The 23,038-nt window shown below is 39.2% G+C and overlaps 1 protein-coding gene across 3 annotated transcripts in view; it reads left to right on the top strand.

Annotated features, from left to right (window-relative positions):
- Positions 1 to 23,038, top strand: part of LOC126915887 (semaphorin-2A) — a 558,427-nt gene that overhangs the window by 104,355 nt on the left and 431,034 nt on the right. For all 3 annotated transcript variants that reach the window (XM_050721020.1, XM_050721018.1, XM_050721019.1), the window contains exon 2: positions 18,419 to 18,646. The gene's annotated coding sequence lies outside the window, so the exon portion shown is untranslated. The remainder of the gene's footprint in view (positions 1 to 18,418; positions 18,647 to 23,038) is intronic.

Raw genomic sequence — 23,038 nt, 5'->3', positions numbered from 1 at the left:
TCGAACCGTTTGGGAACAGTAGAAACGTTCCGATTTACACAGACGTACCGCACATAATCCTCGCTGAAGAATTATCGCGAGCGTAGGCGAAAAACAAGAGAACTTTGCGAGAAGTTTCAGCCCCTCCCCATTGACGCAATTCGCTCCATATTTCCGAATTAACGGGTTAAACGATAATCCGGAATTATGTTACGTGGCGTAGTGTTGAAGCACACTAGCTTTGTCTGAAATTTCACGAGTTACGACGGCTCTTCATAATGTTTCTCTAGTCTCTCACAAATTGTCTGTTGTTGTACAAATTTACATGTATGATGTCAAAACTTGCTTGTTTAATAATTTTTAGGGATAGGATTATACTTTTTTACGGAGAATCTTTTACGAAAAATTGATATATTAGGTTTTTTAAATTTTCAGTGACGAATCTTTTTAAATATATAGCTGAAGTCGGAAACCGTATGCATTAATATTAACTTAGTTGTGTTTGGCTTAAAACGAGAGAATGTAGAAAAATAAAAGGAAAGGATAAGAAAAGGAAGTTCCGCTGTAGTTTTCTATCACATTTCATTTTATTTTTATTAATTAACAGTTTAATTATGTATAGCTATTTACCAAACCTTAGTTATCTCCAACTTCATTTGGAAATTCAAGCGGATCTGTTTCCATTAACTGAACGGGATAGCCGTTTATTTTAGTATATTGGTTTACAAATTGCGTTACTAACACCGATTAGTCAATCCATTATTTCTGTTCGTGATTATTTGCAGGTATTATGGCTATTAATATTGCTAATGCGAATATAAACACGGTCACTGATACTTATATACGCGATATGATTAACAACTTCTCCTCAACAGCTGTTAAAATGCTCGTCAATGATTTATAAAAGCCGCTTTTAAACCTATAAAAATATTTGAATATATTTTCCTTATCAAAACTTTGAGATTCAGTTTATCTCCCGCGTACGTTCAACTTTCCATTTCGATGGATATTCAGTGGATTGAATATTTGTAAATATCTATTTCGTCGATTTTCCTTCTCTTTTATTCGATCCCTATTTTGGCAATTTTAGGAGGGATGAGACAAGAGATCATCGAGACTCGGGAATCACGCTCGAAGGGACTTGTTTTCACGAGCAACGGGATATAATACATAATTGTTCAGCTAATTTCTCGAAACTCTTACCCGTTCGTCCGAATATAAAGCCGGCACTTATGCTCTGAGAGATAGCAGCCTCGAGTGCAAAGGTATTGGAAAATAATGAAGAGGTTCACCCTCGCAGCTGTTGAGCCTCCCCGTGGCTCAATGGTGGTCTGTCGATGACAACGAGGTAATTACTTTTCAAGTAGCAGACGTGCAAATGAACGGCGGTTTAATCTGCCGATAATATTCCAGTATCGCTGCCGTTTTTATATCACCCTTCGTACGAACGTAGGTAAAGACGATCGTATCGAACAGAAAATTTATTTCCGTCCGTGATTCGATTCGTCTGCGAGAATTGCTATAATCGGATCACGCAGCGTCGCGAGATGATATACCATAATGAAAATGTCTCGCGACTGGACTAGACTATCGTCTGAACGCGATCCCTCTCGAACTCTGTCGTTGAAAGAATTTTAGATTTTCATTTATCCCCGAATCAAGATTGATGTCTTCTGATCAACGATCAGGTAATGTTTATTGCAAACGTAGCAGCGAAAGGGTAATTAATCTTGCGACTATGATTCATCGCGAGATTTTCACGTGTCGTATATCTCGTCAGCGATTTCGTTACGTTAATGCGGCCGATGTATGTAGCTCGTAACGTTTCGTCGCATTAGGAGCGTAATAATGAAATACGGGTTATTTACTTAATCGTAGTAACGTTTCTCTAGTCGCAGTATATTTCATAATTAAAGTAATGCATTAATATCACGGCGCGAAGCTTTTCCCCGTCTCTGTTAATTCGCGTCGCGACGAATTCTCGGAAGCAACTAAAATCTCGTTGATTACTAACCTGGCCGTTCTTCGTTCCATGTCACGTAATCCTATCGTTCATCGTGTACCATTAGAATTTATCGCGCTGAATCAAAGCGAACTCGGTTTAGAATCGGTGTCGAGAGTTTCTCGGGAACTCGCCCGCGACACACCTTTGCCCCGAATTAATCTCGCGCTATATAGTTATAAGTTATTTTCTCATTTCTACGATTTCATCGTCGTTCTCTTTTCTTTGTATTATATACTTGGAACACACTTGGCCGGTGTATTATTACTACAAAAAAGAATTTAAAGCTTGCACGTAATGCGCCTCTCGATAAATCATGGCTTATTGAACGAGCGAGGCTCAGTTTTGAAGCCCACCAACAGGGTGCCTGGCGTTGTTCGTTCGCCGTGATACGTCATAAGTCACAGCTGGTAGCACGTTGCGACGACATCATCCAACCGTCTACCCTTCCTGCCACCCCTTCTGTCAGCCACCCCCATGGTGGCCCCTGCCTCGCTAGAGTTTGGCCAGCCTAGACATAATAGTGCCATTAACCGATTCTGTATCTTAGCAACGTAACGCTGCTCTCTCCTTCGTTGGACCCGTTTATTGCATTCTATGATTGATACTGTAAAATATGGTGTTTGTGCGTAGAAACCTCACAGGAGGCGGACAATCGGTTTGCCCGACATTTCCACATCTATTCTAGTACCGTGTTGCCTTTCGAAGTAAACAGATATATTGATCGAGTTACAAATTATATCAAAGTTCTACACATAAGTCTCCAGTGTCTATAAATGGAATAGTCTACAAGTGTCGGACGTATAGTTTGGTGTGAATGTAACAGATGAAGATCGTTTAAATATTATACTTCTTCAATGTACTTGTCGTAATACGACCGCTTCACACTGACACGAAATCTTCCTGTGTGAACGATGTATCAAACTAAAAGTATCCGGAGACATATGTTTGACGCTTATAGGAAATTCTAGCTTAACACGACCCACGATCGAGTTCTTTATCGTCGTAGAAAGAAAATATTTTCTCTAGACTGGAGAGAGTGAACGATTAACGTCGATAAACGTGACACGGAGTTCATATATCACGGATATGAAGATCAAAGGTTCCAACCTGGTTGGAAAGGATCTAATTGTGTTTGAAAAGACGAATGGGGGCGACGATGGTTGTTGATATTGTTTATGACCATGTCAGAAACATGTGCCGGCTGTCTTTGAAGGACCCCCATTGGAAAATTGGACGACCTTTTATTTCGCTCGCGTCTAATCTTTCTTATTGCGTATATCTAATTTTTATTTCCGCATTTCGCTTGATTTTTCAAGCCTGGTGCATTGTGATTGTCTTCTCGTTTGTCATGTACCAATCATTCGTTTGACGTTTCTTTGTTTACCCTGTCCTCTGCGTCACTTCCAGCGTTGCAGCGCTGAAAATATTTTCCACTACCGCAAGCTATCAGCTTTCGGTCGCGAAATATTCATGGTATTCTTCGAAGTTCCCTCGCGGTCGATCATATATTGATAATTAACAATGGCCGCGATGATTATCTTGCGGAAGATAGAAGCGATATCGGCGATAGAATCTGGCGAATAATGCTGTCAACCGTGATGGACAGCTGTAGTCACGCGACGGCCAGATAACGCGTAAGCAAGTTTACCGAATGGTCGTGTTTGTTTAACGTATTGTCCGAGCAAATAAATGTTTTATGCCCGTCAACGCGATAGATCTCTCAATTCGCGCCGGTTTTCATACATACCGGCAATATTTCCCTTTCATTCATAAATCGTCGTAGTAGCGAGGCGATAGCTACTACTTTTGTCACAGACAAAGATCCTAACAGCGGTCATTAAAAATCACACCAGGGAGGGGTTGCGATCAGACAAGGGTTGTAAGGACTCGAAGGGGTAAGTTGCCGTATGGCGGTTCGGAAAATCGAGTAGAATACAGCCCTCCTTTCCATTCGCGAGCATATTACGCGCCACCTTGAAATGCCTGTAACCATCGATCAAACCGTAATTCCCATACATGTCGCCGTTTTTCGAGCCTGTTGAACTTCGATAGAAGCGTGTAATGCGATTCTCGAAGAAGTATATTTTTACGTTCACTGGGTTTATGTTCCAGCGGATTAATCCTTCGAGGAACAAATATCTTGAAAAATAATATGGAAGATCTGTTGAATTTCTGATACATTGAATTCTAACACATCGATCGTTGATATTAGATCAACTTGGGTTAAGATTCGTTGCTTTGAAGTTTCACAAGATGAATACAAAATTTTCGACTGCTTCCTACTTCCTTTTCTCTCATAATCAAATAGATAAAATCGAATTTTGATTAAGGAATAAATTATTTCCGTTCATAGAAGTGTCTATCTTCGATAGGTAGAGGATAATTTGCGATACTAAAATTATGGATTCCGTGTTAATACATATTCACGCGAGTCAACAGCATATGTACATCGATATGGTAACTATTATCAGACTAGAGCGGGTTTGTTGAACTACACCGAAAGAAAACAAATGGTGATGGATGCTAAATAAGCGCGCCATATCACGCTGGAAGTAATCAATCCTACCTAACGCCACTTTCCGTACCGCTCTATTCTCCGATTATGCAGATCATTTTGCACGTTTCATTGAATTATTGCGATGATATTACGCGTTTGAGCTCTTCGTTCGTGACGCGATTCTACTTTAATACGACATTAAACACTATTCATTCTGAATCAATATTTCGATAGACAATAAATTGTATAGTCGTAGCGTGTTCAATGAACAGAACAGTACATCAAATGTTTGGATCTCGGTCTTCGTTGTTAGAGATTTTTCACTATTTATACATTCTCATGTGATGGCATTCTGGAACTTAAATCCGTGTCGTTTTTTGTACAAACGCGCGTGATCTCATTTATGGATCCGTGTAACGACAAAAAGCGGGGTGCATTTTACGTCGGAGCACAGTTACGGATGAACGTGGAAATAAAACGTCGAATCAAGTGATCATTTGATAAAACTTTAACAAAATGCCAGAAGCTATCCCTCGGCTATGCTCGGTTAAACAATAACAAAAAGCGATGCCAATATTGCTAAATGTTTATGTCACTTGTCAAGATCCAATTGAATATTTTACGAAATATATTTGACGTGGAAAAATAAAAATTGCAGAACAAATAAAAATTTTGGTAACGTTTCTGTTTGAATTTTTAACCGCGATTTAACTGATATTTATTTTATCGGTTCCCTGTATTTTATTGTTAAATGTTGTTTTTTTCTTACTCGAAATTTTCGACAAATATTATATATATATTTTTTTTTATTTTAAATAAATCCTTTTATTCTGCTCACGATGATCAGACGCTATGAAAAGAAATTTTAAAAAATTTCACCGTTCAATTAAGCATTCTAGAAAAATATGAAATCAAATTGCCAAAACGCAACGTATTTATTTTCGTTCGAAACGCGTCGGCACGTACAAAATTCTCTTATTAAATCCATCGTTCAATTTTTATCTTAATCCTACCTTGACCTCTCTCTTCGGTGATCCTTCTTGGTGAACCATTTTTCCCTCTTTCTCTTTCCTCTGGATTTACAGAACGCTATAGAGATACTTTTCTTCATACGCGGATGTAATTCCCCGTACAAATGGAGGTTGTTCCAGGCGAACTCTCGGGTCACGTCGACGACCTAACTGTCCTGACACCACCCAGCCTTTTATACCAAGGGTTACCACGCGAAAGTTCGGATGAAGGAAGGGGAGAATCCATAAGCCGTCCTTCTGGCCTGGCCCTCATCCTCCAACATCTTCTACCCCCGTCTTCCACTCGCACCATGGACGCATCTCACTATAGACTCCGCTATATGCAATCTTGCGTCTTGCTCTCGTGCTTACAATCTCACGTGTCTGCCAGACCTACGCCCAATTTCTTATCGTATCTGTTTTTTTCAGCTTTTTTTATTTTCGCCTCGAAACAGATATTCCCGGATCCTTTCATCTTGTCATATGTCATTTGATCACTTGCACGTTTCGTGTTTCGCCCTTTTAAAAAGGGAAAAGCCTGCTAGTCGTTTGTAGCCCTTTGTGAATTCTTATCGTGGGGACTGTACAAGATAATGATAGGGAAAATGGTTTTGTTCTGAATTTTGCATCGATACTGATCGATGTGTCAGCTGTAGCATTCTCTTTGATGCTTGTTACTGAATATTATGAAGTAAAAATTTAGCGATCGAGGACATTTTTTTTAATTATTACTTTAGCATCTGGAAATATAGATTGGTTACAGTTATTTGTAGTGTAACATTTACATTAATTAGTTAAGATACTAATATTAATAATATATTATTAATTGATTAAATTCATGCGTATTAAGTTTTATAATTTAATAGTATCTTCGTATTTCTAAAAAAAAATTGGTATTATGAAAACGAAATATAGAACCTGAAATAGAATTTCATAATGAAAAGTAGAATCATATTCGATTCTTTAATTTTTTACTTATCGAAACAGTGGCAAGATTGTAACACGAAAAAATCACATTAGGATTACATGTAGAATTTGTTACTTACCTGACAAATCTATTTTCTTATATTCAAAATCATATCAAGCAAATCATATCCAACAGACATACTAGTCTATCCGGAGAAGTTTCGCACAAACTTCAACTTTACTCAAAGTATATCTCTCGACCATTCCACTCCATTCATAGCATTTACACCGCTTGGCCAATGGCCGCTTCTATTGGACTTTCTGACGAAATGTTAAATCTAAGCAGTTCGTAGTGCCAGTTAAACTCTCTTGGAAGATTGATGTTTTTAGAAAGGAATTAGCCCGTGAAAGGAAAAGGAGAGGTCCTCTTAAATGGAAAAGTTAAGTTCGACGGAAATGCAGTCTGTAAACTATGAATCCAATTTTAGTCGGTTGCTCCTTATCAGTGCCGAACCGGCGAAACTCCAGGGCTCTGGTAAACTTTCGCCGTCTGCTGTCACTTCAAGCAGAATCATTAAATTAACAAATCCGCTCGCCACACGCCGGACAATTTCTTTTATTGAATCGGAGAAAGTTTGAACGTTGAGTAATCCGTTTGAAAATAAGAGGAAGAGTCGTTGGGAAGACGATACGGGCTACGGACAGCGAATTAAGAGAGGTTTCAAAGTTATGATTCCTGGTTTGAAGTGTCGAGAATGGATTACTGCCGGCAGCTCGAAAATAAAAGTTTCCAGAAGAGGAAAAGGAGATCCGCCACGTCGTCGACAGCGCACCGATAGAAAGCAGTTGGTAGTCGGTCAAGAATGAAGCGACACGTCGTTTGAACGTTCGCGCAACGATATCCAGGACGATAAGAGAGAATCGCTCTTCGAGGGGGATAGCTGAAATTCCACGATGAATTTGAACTATTTTAATAAAACTTGGCCAACGAGTCCGGCACGCGTGTATATCTACGTGTGAGCGTTCGCACATTGTCAAATTTCAATGGTTAAAATTAAACCGCCAAGAAAGTTTTAGACACTGGCTGCTGAAACCTGGAACAAGGAAATTAAACTTTTCCGTCGCTTCTCACTTTTCACGGGATCGCACTTTCCCCGTGAAATTTTAATCGTCCGGTTTCGTAAAACCCTCTCTAGAACTGCATTTTATAATGGTAACTCTGTTATTCTCTATGTAACTGCTAGACGATAATTCTATTTTCGTTCGATTATTTGCTAGGATGCACGTTAACATATTTTTCGAGATATTTACTGTAATCTCTCATCGTACCTTTTAATTAGACGGATTAATTCTCGTAAAGAGAGTTGAATAATTGATTCTAGATATCTGATCGCTGACTATACGAATAGATCTGTAATCCGAATACTACCCCATTTGATCGTATGTAACCTGTGTTGGCGATGTAACGTGTAATCCTTGGAGACCAGACCTGGGACTACGTAAAAAGAATAATTAATATCATGTTCACGTTATTATCAGAAGCTGCGCGTAAGCTTCTATTTTCTTTTATAGTAACGGTTAATAACTGCTTTTGAGGGTGCGCCAAGTCCCACAGCTACGGATAATCGTATTTAATACACTTTTTTGCCTCGATATATGATGACGTCTTTGCACTGGTCCATAACTGCTGATTCTCCGTATTTCACAAATCCTGAGATATCATTACCGTTTTCTTAATTAATTCTCTTTGAATAACATGTCTATTCGATTCGTCAAAATATTTACAAAGGAAAATGAGAATTATCAGAATTCGTTTTAAAGTGTTTCCAATCGTTTTTGATCTCAAATTTTCTGTCAATTAATAGTTTGGAAGTAGGTAACGAGACACGCGTTTGACAAAGAGCGGCTGTTAATTTGAATCGCTCAGAACGCGCGGTATTTCGATTAATTGAGCTCGATAACAAGCTTTCCCACTCGCGTCTCATTTTCCCCATTATGAACGATTTTCGTTGAGTCTCGGGCAAAATAAGATCACGTTCCAGCCATAAATCTTTGTCTTGCTTGACTCAGAGAGTCCCTTTATTGCCACTAGAAAAATCGTTGACTCTTCTCCCGTCTTCGCGCGTCGTTTCTTCATAAAATACTCATTGCGTCAGATATATTCTCCCCATGAAAACGACATTGTACGTTATTTTCTAGAAACGTCTCAAACATATCTAAATGTGACACTATACGGACGAGGTACAGAATAAACTTATCACTTTATGAGGCTTTGTACTCCATGTTTTGAAATACAAAGTTGTTAAAGACAACAAATATAAAACGATTTTCACTGTGATTTTCTTCCTTCTAGTTAAATTTAATAATTTAAATCTAAACTACGTTTGTGCTCCTTTCATTAATTTACGCGATAGGTCTATGTCAAAATGTCCTTCTTGTCAACTTGTATTGAAAATCTATATGAATGCTCAATTTCGAGGGATTTAGCTATTTCAACGTAGATATTGGGATCGATGAAAAAAAAAATGTATCAAATATTTTTCCTAAAACTACCTGCCTATCAAAATATCAACTTTCGACATGTTCTCTGTTAACTCTCGATCGAACAAATTTGTATTTCCATTTTCGATTTAACCAATCGCATTGGTACATATAGTAATTCCGCAGTGGTACTAGCAATTTACCGGACGTTCTACATATTCTGTGAAAGCAAGCAGTTCCGGTGGAATTGTCGCTTCTGTGCGAAAATGCAACTGGCTAGGAAAGCTCGGCGAGTTACAGCTCCATCAAGTACCGCTCTCACGTGTAATTACCGCTGTTTGTAAATCTGATTGTGCAAATATCGCACGGCGATTATAACTTACTCGACGATTCTAATCAGCAAAGTCGTAGACGCTTCGTAATCAGAGCATTAGCTTTCTCGTTCGTAGCAGATAGAGAAGTACGCTGCGAAACGGAGGACATCGAGCACGTAACGAGCTCTCTTCGTGACGGTTTAAGACGCTATACGGAGCCAAGAAAGTTAGTTATTTACTCGAGAGAAGCTCTGACAGCTCGTTTACGTACGCAACGGTATTTCATTTCCTAGACGCTTCCGGATAGGTACTCGTGCTTTCGCGCAAACACATTAAGCCACCCCTAACTTGCGTTTCGTTCCAGGATACTTGATTTTATGATCTTCCACTTCTCCCCCTTCTTCTATATTCGATCTTTTTCTATACGTCAGCGCGAGACGATATGTTGGATGACGCAACACGCAAGCTTTTTTGACGTCTTAATGATTCTCTGTAGCTCGGGAGCGTAAGCTGGACCCGTTCATCTCACACTCTGTTTATTACTTTTCCGGTGAAGCATTTTCAGCGAGCATTCGAAGCGCGTTTACGAGGTTCGTTTATTTAATCTACGTATGAAATTGTGATATTATATTATAGCGAATGAATAATATTAGTAGAATCATGGTATGTTATACGAGTTTTATGATACGCGTCTTCGTTACAGTAGAATGCGTACAGTACATGTCAGACATCTACTGGAATTCTAATTATTTGATTATCGATAATTCCAACGGATGAATAAAAACATCTGTTCAGGTTTTTTTGTGCTTTTTATTAAGTTTGGATAACTATTGATTTAGTAAATTTATATCACTATTTATTGACTTTGGTGTTTATCAAAATTATCAGACTAATTAAGCTGTTGAAAAAACACATTGATCAATATCATAAATCGAAAAACAGGAAAAGGTGATGGTATCAGTAAACGTTATTTTTTAAATTTACTTTGGCAACGAATAGTAATCGTATACTTGTGTAATGAAATATAAAAAGTTGATAAAAAGTAGAGTTGATCAGTTTGCCTACTGAGCCAATAAGATGAATATTTTATCAAATATGAATCGCTAATTATGTAACCTATCTTTGGTTAAGGGACTAAGTACTTTATTAATATACGCTTAATGAATGAATTATACAATATCATGGCGCGAAGTCATTAGGGCGTGTTAAAGCTTGAAGACAAGTTCGCGTCCAGGAGAAAGTCTCTAGTGCCCAGAAAAGATTTATACGGCGAGGGGTGAAAATTCATGCTACGCAGTTTCCGCCCAACGAATAATTGTCCAAGATTCCGGTCACGAGTCACCGGAACTGAAAGCCGTTAAGTCGGAACTAATTGAACTGTTGTTAAGGGGCAGCGAGAGGTGAAGCAAGGGTGCTGTAGCTCGGGTATTATAGCGATACCCTGACCGAAAACTACCAAATCCCCGGTGATAGATCCATACGAACAATGTCACTGAAGAACGAAATCATTAATATATCAAGGTTTCGCCATTAACCGAAAAATCAACGCGAAGCGACAACGTTCGATTTGGAAAACACACGTGTACAAACACGGACATAAAATTCGATGGACTATGGAATTTTTTACGATATTCGACGTGCTCTTTTTCATTCCTTTTCTGAAGAAAAATATGAAGATTAATTATTACAGAAAGTTATACGAATTTAACCTTACAATTAGTTGTGTCCAGTATCAAAAGTTTGCAAGAAAGTGATCGCAAAATTTTGATAATATAAATCGTTAAATTTATTTATTTTTAAATAATGAAATTTATTCGTGTGATTTTTAATTCAAGTTCATAAACGTGTATTATTATATTCATTGATTAGAGGAATGTAGTAACTATAGTGTTACAAACTATAGATAATAGAACTGAATTAAATTGCACTGATAACAATATCAGAATTATGAGAACAAATAGTAGAGACAATGGGAATACGGAAATTGATATTCTCAAGATTCTACGTCCGCGTGACTCGAAATTGAAGACATCCAAGTTGTAACAGTCGAAGATCTTAGGGTCAGGAGAATCCATACAGACAATATCAGAATCGTAAGAGACAAATACCAGCATACTGGAATCCTAGAAGTTATAATCGAGAACACTAGAACTGAGGAAGTGAATATCGAGGTCATCAGAATTGTGAAAACTAATATCGCAGATATATAATGTTGTGGAAGTTGATACTATGAATGTCAGCAGCAAGACAAACGTTACCAAATTATTAAAATCGCAGAAACTGATATTAAAGATTCAAACCATGAGAATTGGTATTAATGGTGAAGCATTGTTAATAAGCACAAAGAATGCCGTGAAGCTGAAGTTCTTAAAGAACCCAAAGGCCTTGGAGTTTAAAAAAATCTTTGAGGTTTCGTAGGTCTTAAAGGCTTTGAACATCCTAGAAATGTCGAGGATCTTATGAAAAGACTGTGTACTTCAGAGGGCACAAAAATTCTAAAGATTCTACAAAGTTTCATGCTTTCAGTATCGATACAACGTTCAATGCATGTTAAAATTAGATAGATTCTGAAATATTTGTAATTTTTATATCATTAATATTCTGTTTGACTATTCGTGATTTCTTAGTGTTTTATTAACGACAACGACTGATTGAAACAATTAAAAATATTTGTTTGTATAATATATTAATCTATTAATAAAGCATATATTCGAACATTTTAGATCTTTCACATAGATTGTATGACTTATGTATAAATTTAACGACTCGTTATGATAACACTACTCCTGTAGTAATATTCCTGTAGTTGCTTAGAGTTCTACTAGTGAATGTATTATTCGCTGTTGCTACTCTAAGTTGTATGATATCAATCTTGAAAATGAATAACCAGGTAGAGCTACAAATATTTATCTAAAATAGGATCAGAGACATCGTGCCTCGCTGGTAATCCATCAATCCCAATGAAACAGACCTTTCATTAATAAACATTTATAAAAAGCAAACCGAAAAACTGTACGTGTCATACATCACAGTCTAATAATACGTACTATTACTCTTATAAATCATTCTAAACTGTACAGCATCAGTTTTACTCTATATGACAGTTATTCCATGCTGGTGCGTCATATTTTGTTGACGTTGACTCATATGTTGATAATAAAATCATAGATCGTAACCGCAATCTTCAAACACAATATATCGTTATATTTCAGAGAAAGATGATTCCATACAGTTCTTTGAGGTCATATTTACCCTTAATGCATCTCTCCCTCTCTTTGTGTTGAATCAAGCAACTCATTACTTTACATTGTGGAACCCGTCGACAATGGCAGCCTTTTCTCCTCTACCTCGCCGCTCATAAAGCGAAAGAGCGGTCTACTGCGAGAAGAAACCGGTGAATAGGTATTCGCTGTACTTATACGACCTCCACTCGATCTTCGAATTCACATTCGACCATTCCCGTGCATATTTTCTTTTATCGAGACGGTTTTTTCCGGCTCGCATTATATCGATTTCACGGAGCAATTATTATTGCGTTCACTGAATCTCAAGTGAGGCAACGTTCACTATGAGACGAATGTCGTCAAGTGGTCGATGTTTTCGATAAAAGATTGGACGTCAAGCTAATGAACGTCAAAGAATACTACACGAAATCTTTTATGTTATTAGACATTCAGATTTACAGATTGAAAGTATTGGAACACTTGTGGGCATCTGTTATGAATATATCATGTGTGTTATATGTAACATTTTGAATTTTTATTAGCATTGTTACGAGAGACGACTATCATAACTGTATTTATGAAGTTTGAAACGAATCTCAATTATATACAGCGGTTGCAAGATATTTAGTACAAGCTATGTATTTTGCAGAGATTACAGAAGTATTTAAATAGTCCATTACCTATAATATTTACAACCTCAATATTTATTTAACGTTTATTATATATTTAAAATGGCTTAATGTATATAAATTTTTTACTAGATACACGTTTGCAATAAATATCTTGTAATTTCTATATATATATATATATATTTTCCGATTATTTTAAAATTTTACGTGTCTACGGTGCTAATGAAACTTTAAGATATTCTATGTAATACATATAATATGAACACGAATGTTGTCTGTGTTGAATACTCAAAAATACTTTCGTGAAGCAGTATACTTCAAAAGAAATCGATATTACAATTGTACTCGTTGCAATTTAAATAAATTAACATATTAAAATTAGCTGCTTTTCGTGTATCCTACTGTTTAATCGTCCTTCATTTGAATGTGCCGTTTGTTACATAACTTCACGCCATTTGCATTTTAAACGAGAATTTTTATTTAAATCTAGATCGAAAAAGTCACTTGAAAATACTAATTTACCACTTTATTATTCATAATTAATCTAACATTTCCTCATCACTCGTTCAACAACCGAGTTTACTTGAATTCGAAACTCCGCCTTCGGGTTTCTACGACATTGTTAGAAGTCCATGTGCAAGTCCAAGCCCCGTATAAAATAATCTCGCGAGCCGACTAAACGTCATTGAATCGTAGACGGTTTTGGCAGCGAAATTCGCAGAGCGGAAAAGCGGGAAAAAGTGGCGCGGCGGACGGTCGTACGCGACGATAAGAGGGCGAGCCAGGCGAGCGACAGTTTTGTTTCGTCGGAGCGGAAAGGAAAATTTCACCGTGAAATCCTGGACGTCCAGCGCGTTGGTTGTTTACCGCGCGCCCTTTTCTACCCTCTCTGGTTCCCGTTCTTTTCTCTTCCTGTTTCCCTCTCGACGACGAGACGCACATACGTATCCAGACATAATATTGTTACTAAGCGGTAGCATATTACTTTCGAACAGCGCGAGAAAACGAGCGGCCACGGTAGAAAGGGGAAGATGAAATGAAAATAAAGCATGGACAAACCAGCCGAGCCCCTTTCGTATTTTAACGAGCAGCAGCAGCAGCAGCGAGTCAGCAGCAGTAGCGAGTCAGCAGCAACACGGTCGCCGCTGGGAAGGCGCGCCGCGACTTGGAAACAAAAGAATTCGGAAGCTTCCTGTTTCGTAGTCTGCGCTGTGCGTGCGGCTGCTCGCCGCCGTACACGGAAGGTGTGAATGCGGGTACTTTCGTAAATGTACTCGGCTCGATTTGAAGAAGCTGAAGTCTCGACGTTAGCAACGGGAAGAATGGAGGCTCTACCCTGGGCACGAAATTTGAGAAGTAAGGACGGTGCAAGGGAACCGGGGAAAAAACGAGTGAAGGAGAGTAACGTTTCCATTGTTAGACGAGTTTATAATTTGAATAATGGTCGAGCACGGTCGTGGCGACGATTTTTATTGAAATAATAAGGACCGGGGCGTACTCGTGAAAGCTTGTTGCTCGTTCTTACTCCCTTCGCGCGTCACGCCGCACAGAAAACGTTCTAAAAAAGGAAACGCAAGAGGTGTTACGGAGAAATCTGAAACGAATCGAGTCGAGTACCAGTTTCCGTGCAATGTGTCGCGGATTATATAAGCATTGAAAAATTGTATTCGAGCCACGGAACGGTCGCGTCGTGGCTGCTGTGTAATAACTTGGCAAAGAGAATCGCGGCAAACAGGCCGGAAGGATACAGTCGTTTTTTGCTCGTTCGTTCTTCTGCCTGATTAAAGGTAATATTTTGCTCGTATCGAAACGAAACTTCTGTGATGTATATGTATCCGGACGAGGCGTCCAAAGACTGCGAATAATTGCGAGTAATTAGAAGTAATGGGAAACGGCAGCTCGCGTCATTAAATCAGAAATCGGTGGCTCATATGATTTACACAGACGATGTTGTACTTACAGCTCGGCAAGTAGCAACCGCCGTCGTTGGCTTGTACAGCGCAGAAAATTGTTTTCCGCGCTGCTGTGCCGGGAAGCACGCGTCGCGAGTAGGAAGCGAGGGCGAGACATCGTTGTCGTCGTTGTAGCTCTCTTAAAAAAGAAGTCAGACACACGTGAAGAGAGTGAGAGGCCCGCGAGCAACAGAGTGTGAGCGAAAAACGGAAAGTGAAGGACAGGAAACGAGAGAGGGGGAGGAAGAGAGCGAGAGAGGGTCGTTGGGTGGAAAAAAGACACTGTATACTCCCTGTCGGCGACGCACACACTGGCATAAAAGCAGACACGCGTGTGTTGAAAAGAAAGGGCGTTGTCGTCCGTCTAGCGGGGCGTCTCGTCCCATTGTCCATGCACGCGGATGGGTTGGCTCTTTACTGAAATGCAAGCCGAGGTTTTTTCGAGGGATGGAAGCACGAGCCTGGGACGGAACGTTGGTTGAAAAGAGAAGATTATGTACGAGTGAGAAAGAAGGAGTGAGACAGGCGAGGGGTGGCCAGGCGGCTTCGCGACCCCCGACGCGACTCTTCGATTCGAGACAGGCGAGAACAGGCGGGTATGTTGGGGGTGCGTAGGTATTTTCCACCCCCTGGGGATCGCCGGCGGTCCCGCGACGCTCTCTCCTTCCGATTGTTACCTACACCGGTTGCTTGCACTGTTTTAACGTTATTCGAGACAGCTCCCTTTGTCTACCGATACGTTGCGCCTTCGGCGGAATGCCAGCCGAGGGTTCACATAGAAAGAAGCAGAGGGGAAGAGGGATGTAGACGACGCGAAGACAAGGGGGCGGAATACCGTCATTAATTCCACACGTTCCTTTACTTTTCTTCCTTTTTTTTCTTCTTCTTTTTCGTCACTCTTCGTTGCTTCTTCCTCCAACATCGACGTCGCGGAGGAGCGGCGCGGACTGGCGTGATCGTCGCGCGATCGTGAATTTTTCATTAAATTAACGCGGCCTGTCGATTCCTTTGGCAGACAGCTTTCGGACGTGATTGTGCTCGGCCAGCTAGGCGCCGACACAGACCAGATAAAAAGTTAGTTCTTCGCCGAGCACGCGAGCGCACGCGCACGTGCACCACACGCTTCGCGCGTTTAAGTATTCATTATTTTGGAGCGTTTCAGACGGACGCGTGTGCTCGCACGTACGGTTTTAATGGCGTTGTGCAGAAGTCGAGACAGCGCGAGCCAGCGGTTCCCAAATTGCTCGCTTCAAAGAGCTTCTCGGAAGAGAACACGTACTGTTTTCGGCGACGAAAAAAAAAAAAAAAAAAAAAAAAAAATGGGGGTGTACGGGAATTTCGCCGGATTTCGTAATCGAGAACACCAGCTTTGTTCGCGTTGTTATTTCGACAAAGGAATTTTTGTCGGCAGAAAATACGATTTCGAGGAATGTTAAGCATATATAAAGGGTAGTTAATCATTTCCACGGGACGTTTAATCTAATCGAGAAGATTCGTTACATGAAATTACGTCGTACTTTGTCCATTCCCCGCGGAAAGTTATAAAATTACACGTTTCGACCGTGACGTAATTAGATTTCATCGTACGTATTATTTCTGTTTTCGTCTGCGTCCCACTAATTAACAATTTCCCACCGGGCATAACCCGACAGCTTCAAATATTTTTGTGTATGGCGTCTTCGGTTCTCGGTTATACTCTTTCATTATGATTCATTGTTATGAGTTGTACGTGTTATCATAAATTATTAATAATCCTACCTACGGGATCTATAAAATAACCAAAACAATATACTCTCGTTACATTATCGTCCAGTTGGAAATAATTCTTCCTATAATCTCTGAAAATGCCGTGCTCAGTTCCGTTTAAATCAAACATCTATATCCTGTGTAACCAAGAATATCATAAAACACGCTAACCGAAGAGATCTATAATTCTCTTTTATTCCCTTCTGTACGCCGCCACGTACGATACGAGATCCCTTACGAAGCCCGGAATTGGTTCACTGGAGGGCACGCGAACTCATGAAAAAAGACAATGGACAGTGTCAAAGCGTAGTCGCCGTGTCGCCCCTCGTACTATCACCGACGGTAATACACGTATCTACCTACTTTCCTCATTCCCAACCCCTCTCGACTATCTGCTTGCCCTCTCCATTCTACACTACCTCGTTCCGTGCGTTTTATTCGTTCCCCGTTCTCCGACACTCTTCACCACCGCCGGACATGGTAGTTCTGTCGATTTAAGATTGTCGAAGTTATAAAGCTTCTCAAGCATTCCCTCGGGTTCGCAACTTTTACTCGAACTTGCTCGATCCTCGTTCGTCCTCGTTGTGTCTCCGTTCTTCCATTGCCGTCGTCGCTACTACCATCCCCTTTTTCCAATCGAGATTGCTCGCAACGTGTCGAAGGAGTAATTTTCCTGTTTTGTGGCGCAACTTTCTCCCAGTTACTCGCTCATAAATGGCGGAGAGTATTCGTACATATGTGTACATAAATCACGGAACACTTGCTAGTTTTAAATATAAGTTTAACTTTCGTCCAGCAGATGGTCGATTATTGTTGTCACAATTGTGGAATATTCTATCTTATAAAGACAGTAAAGTCGAATAAAAATGTTTTTTTTTCCACTGTGTGACAACTAAATTACATAAAATATAGAATTCATATATTATAGTTTAGTAAAATCATGGTACTTCAGTTTAACCCAGAATATAATGAATGTGAGGTATTTGCATCTTCAAAACGTAGTATAATTTAATCATTGCATCGTTGCATTTTTTGTTAACTTACTTCTAATTGATAGTGAGAAGTTAGAAAATGGAGGGGAATAGTCTTGCTGGAATCCGAAGTTACTAGAAAAGTTTGTTTTTGTGTTCTTGTTTCTACGTTTAATAGCTACGCTAAGTATACCTTTACGAGAGAATCTAGAAAGTTTGGAATTTGTTGTTAGAATTAAACGTATTTTGAAATTTGGGAGTCAAAATCTCGGAGTTCTTGAACTTTGGAAGTATCTGAACCTTGCAGCTGAGAGGTACAGAAGTTTTGATCCTGTACTCCTATCCATCCTTTAATCGCGCAAGATCTATCTCGAATTTTTTAAAAATTCCCTAAAGATTATCGATGAAACGATCAATTATCTTTATCCCTCTAAAAGTTAAATATTTTTCTGACCAATGTCTTCAATATCAACTTATAGATATCAAATATTCTAAATAACTGAAAGACAGGAAATTGAGAATTTTAAGATTTAGATATTAACTTCACTCGACGATCAATTTCACTGTTCCATTGAATCAGAAGTTCGTTTACGATAGCACTTGTTTCTTAAATTTCCTTGGTTCCTTATAATATCTTCTAATACAATATCTTATAATATCTTACGATATATTCGATCTTCAGAAGACGTTTATCTTTTTTGCAGAAATGATAACTCCAGACGAAGCTCGCCGGTTGGAAGTTAGGAAGATGCAACTTCGTTCGTGTAACAGTGTTCTGTGACAGCAATTACCGTGACATGAAGTGAAGAAACGGGTCGTCTGAAGAGACTGTAAAATCCTGGGAAACCACTGCAAAGAAGCGAGACTTCGTTCTGAAAACTTGTCCGCGAGATAAGACGTCGACGCGAGTAACGAAAAGTGCAACTATAACGGTGAGTAAGGTTTTAAGTTTCATCAGCAGGTCGAATAATGAATCTCGTGAACGAGCAGTCGCTACCCTTCGTTAACTAGTAGTTATTTAAAAATTATTGAAAATGTTTAAATCAATCTTTGATATATATATTGTAGAATCGTAACTACTATAGTTAGTTTATTAACGATAAGTAGATTGAACAGGTGTTAATTGAACGGAGAATAATGTTCGTTAAACATAAACTAATCGCAGCAGACGTATAATAATCAACACAACTAAGTAATTAATCAACGACTCTCATCAACGCAATCCGCACTCTTTGACATCTGAACTCGTACTGCTGTTAATTCGTTTATTGTCCCCTAGCAATTCCTTATCTTTTGTCTTAGCCTCACTACGTATATGCTCAGCAACCGCTTGTTTATAATCCACACAACACCCCCCCCCCAGACCTCTCATCCATGATTCTACAATATATATAATCACTATATATAATCTTATAGATAATATTAATATATAATGATATATGTATATAATAAAACATGTAATAATAATCGAAAAGAAAATGATTTCCATCGAAAAAAGAAGAAAGTTCGTACATTTCCATTCGTACTAGTGCGACGATCTTTCGCGTTTTCATTACGTTTATCGACGAATGATTTTTCAATTTCCCACATCTTTGACCCATTGTGACCACAGTCGGGCATATATCCTTGTTTCAAGCCGAGCCAATATCGACGTTTTTGGCAATTGATTTCCGGCTCGCTCGCTGGCGAGCTTTTAATATCGGCGACCATGAATAATTTCTAGGCAACATTCGTATTCCGACACTCATGGCAAACATTCATCACCCTTTGCATTTGTAGTACATAGACCGGTGTGTTTATTTACGGCAAAAGTTGACGATCAACAAAGTACGCACGAAACGAATTCAATCGACGTAACGTGTACGATTGAAATCAAAAAATATTGTAAACCGATACAACAAATCTGTTCTACAGACTGAATTACCTTTGATTTTTCCTAATTTCGTTAATTCGATATTTCTTGCAATTCCATCGGACTGGGAGCTGGAAAGAGCCTTAAGACGTAGAAAGTTTGTTCGTTAGACACTCCACGGAAGCCCGTTAATTATATTAAATCAAACTTGTTCGTATTTTCCAGACGCTCTCTTTTCCGTCTGGAAACGCTTTACAACTTCGTTAAACAAAGCTCCCACCTCTCTGTTGCGCGGCAAGTCTGAATCCACAGAGTGGTACATCGACGTTGAACTTTTGCTCTGCGGCGTGTCTATCTTTTCCTGGGTTTGCCTTGTCTGTTTATTCCAAGTAGCCTGCATTTAAAAAATTCCTTCGATCCTCCAGCGAATTCGTAATTTTCACTTGCTTCGTTTCAATTGCACGATTGATAGAACATAGGGGCCACAGGAGAGTCTCAACTAGTTCACCTAAGCGATAGTTTCTCTCGGAAGCCAATCTCAGGGCGAGCATAACACGTGTAGATATTCAAAGGGTCCTAGAGATCGGCACATAAAGACGCGAAATAAATACAAATACCTCGTGACGTTGGTAAGAACGAAGCAGGCCAAGAGTGATTTTTTTCACACATTATCGCACAGACGCGAGTGTGTTGCGCACACGAACACTCGACGGAATGCATATGAAACGTCAAATGCACTCGGTACGGTCCATCAAAATGCAAATATCTTTTATCCGCGCCGGTAAAATATGCGTCCGTGGAGAATCAGTATTCAGGCCGAGTACGGCCGATCCGCCCCTATGGTATCGAAACCGGTATGTGTGCACCAGCGTGGATACACACGCCGCAGGGTTACCGTTGGGGCAAAGTAACCCCTCCGAAAAAGACCACGGGAGCCACCCTCTTGGCCAAATCTTTATTTTACGACCGATCTGCCGGATCGATGGCCCCTTCTCGATGACAGGCCACGCAGGCTGAATCTCTCGAACGTACCGTAACCAATTTTAATTGATACCACCTCTTCGATGCTCCCCGGAACTCTGGGGACAAGTGGATCTCGAACGAATTTCTCTGATGCGACAGTCCATCGACTATAAATCATGGAATAGAATAGGGTTCTCTTTTATCGTTTTAATTTACATTTCTTTATTTTCTTCGTGAAGCATACGTTGCCGATATATCGATTTTACTTCTGTTTAAAACGTTCGTTGTTATTAAAATACGGTTAACTACCTTTAGTTCCTTCGATCAGCAACTGTTTTATTTCGAATAATAATATTTATTTCACATATGCTTTCATTGTTTTTTCTAGGTTATTTTGTTTGAACGCACGGAACGTAAAAGCGAGAGTTGCGTCAATAATCAGTAGCGTTACTTAAATAATTGAATTGATGCAATACATACACCGATAACAGGTTATGCATATCGAATCGATACAACATATGCGTCAATAGCATGTTAATGAATGTTGGTTTAGTAGGAACAATATGAGGATGAAGTTATCGAAGCGAATTCGAGTTAGTCCACACGTTCGAATTTTATAGAGAAATTTCGGAAAGCATTTGGATCTGAGATTTACTGGAGAGTCGAACAACTGGAACGAAAACTGGCGGCAGGATGTGCTCGAAAGAGCGAACATCGACCGGTGTTTCTAACTTTCGCCTCGTTCTCTTGATTCCATGAAATTTCATTTCCGTTCCTTCTTGCAAAATAGTTGATGCATTATTGATCGCGTTATGTTATCGCGCCATTGCTATTACTATTACCTGCATCGTTTAGTTTTTACATTTTCCCATTGATATACCTTCGATTGATTTTAATCTCTCCTCTACCTATGAAAACAATTTTCCTCTTTGAAAGATATCGAATTCTCCATCCATGCGGTGAAACAGTTTAACGAAACGATTTCAAAATCACGAACGATCCGTAGTTTCCCTGCAACTTCGTATTTATTTGTTTCTATTAGATTTACATTTGTAGGATAGAGACGGTGGAACGTTTCTATTTCCCATGGTAGTTGGACGATGATCGATACACGGACAAAATGTAGACCAAGCGAGTACACTTCTAACCTATCGAACCATATCAATCATTTATGTAAACTCGATAACAGGACTCTTGGTCCATCGAATAAAATCCTGTAGTCTTTTTCTTTTCGAAGTTCGATATCAAAGCCGAACGTTAGCTTAAACGATTAGATCGAGTATTTTGTTTGATCGAATTTATATTTTTATGAGCAGAACCTCGAAGAAAATCAGTTTATAATTTTTGTTTCCAATCAATGGCGTAAAACTAGAAAAATTCGCGAGTTATTTTGCAGCAAGGTTTTTTTGGAATATTTTTTAATTAAACACTGTCAGATATTTTTTAACATTTCCGCAGTTGCGGTGTCTTTCAGAAACCCGTTCAATTTCGCGCAACTGTTACTCTGGCATGTTTCGTCTCGGTGGTATAACTATTGGTTTGTAGGTCGAACAACACGGCGTTTTTATTCAGATTAAAAAGGGTTGTGCCTCTGAAAGGGGCGGTTTGCAAGCTATGTTTGTCGAAACATCTTTCCTCGTTCTGTATACAATTTTTCTGCGCTGTTTGCTGACACAGTTTTTAGCGACTCTATGGATTTACGGCGCCGCTTTCCATCACAATGAACATGCACGTCGTTCCGTGTCGCGTATTGGTAACATTTAATTTCGTATTATTTTTATAAATTATACGAATTCTATCGGTCGTGCGTGTTTGAAACAAACGTTAGCAAATATCTTAAACAGATTAAAAAATTACCGGAACTATTGTGCATTTCGTTACTGGCGTTTTATTACTTGCAGTTTCTATGCATTTTGCGTGCTAGTTCTTTGCGTGTACTTTAATAGAAAATGGTTATTATGGAAACGTGAACAAAGATTAATAGAAAATTAAAAAATCTGCAGGTTGACGTTTCAGCTTTTTCTAGACTGACCCGATAAAATTTTTACAAAAATTCATTTTCTATCCGTTTACGTGCTTCATAAGAAGCGATTGTTAGACAAAGATTAATAGAACAAAAGCTAATAAGAAGTAAAATGAGGCGTTTGGATTAGCATTTTAGCTTTATCAGGTCTGATCTCACAGAGTTCCTTAAAAAACTCCATTTTTATCCGTTTATTTCATCTATCGCGAAATATTTTTTATTTATCTGAAAATTCCTCTTGTCGCTCATAAACCCATGGTCACTTGGATCAAGCCAATTATCTTTTTCATTATCTAAAAAAAAAAGCTCAGTTATTAAATCCAACAAAATAGACCGCTTGGAGGATTTTCGAGAGTACTTGACGTCCCAATAGCGAAAGGCTGAGCCCCTTTTTCTGCGGAGATCTCGAACGGCTGGAAGTTCGAGGTCCCTTACGAAAGCTCCGACGAATCGGACGTTTAGAAAAACGGACGATTTTATCGCGAG

Source organism: Bombus affinis, chromosome 4, assembly GCF_024516045.1.
Source record: "Bombus affinis isolate iyBomAffi1 chromosome 4, iyBomAffi1.2, whole genome shotgun sequence".
In the NCBI taxonomy this organism is placed as follows: domain Eukaryota; kingdom Metazoa; phylum Arthropoda; class Insecta; order Hymenoptera; family Apidae; genus Bombus; species Bombus affinis.
This window is presented reverse-complemented; position numbering and strand designations above follow the sequence as displayed.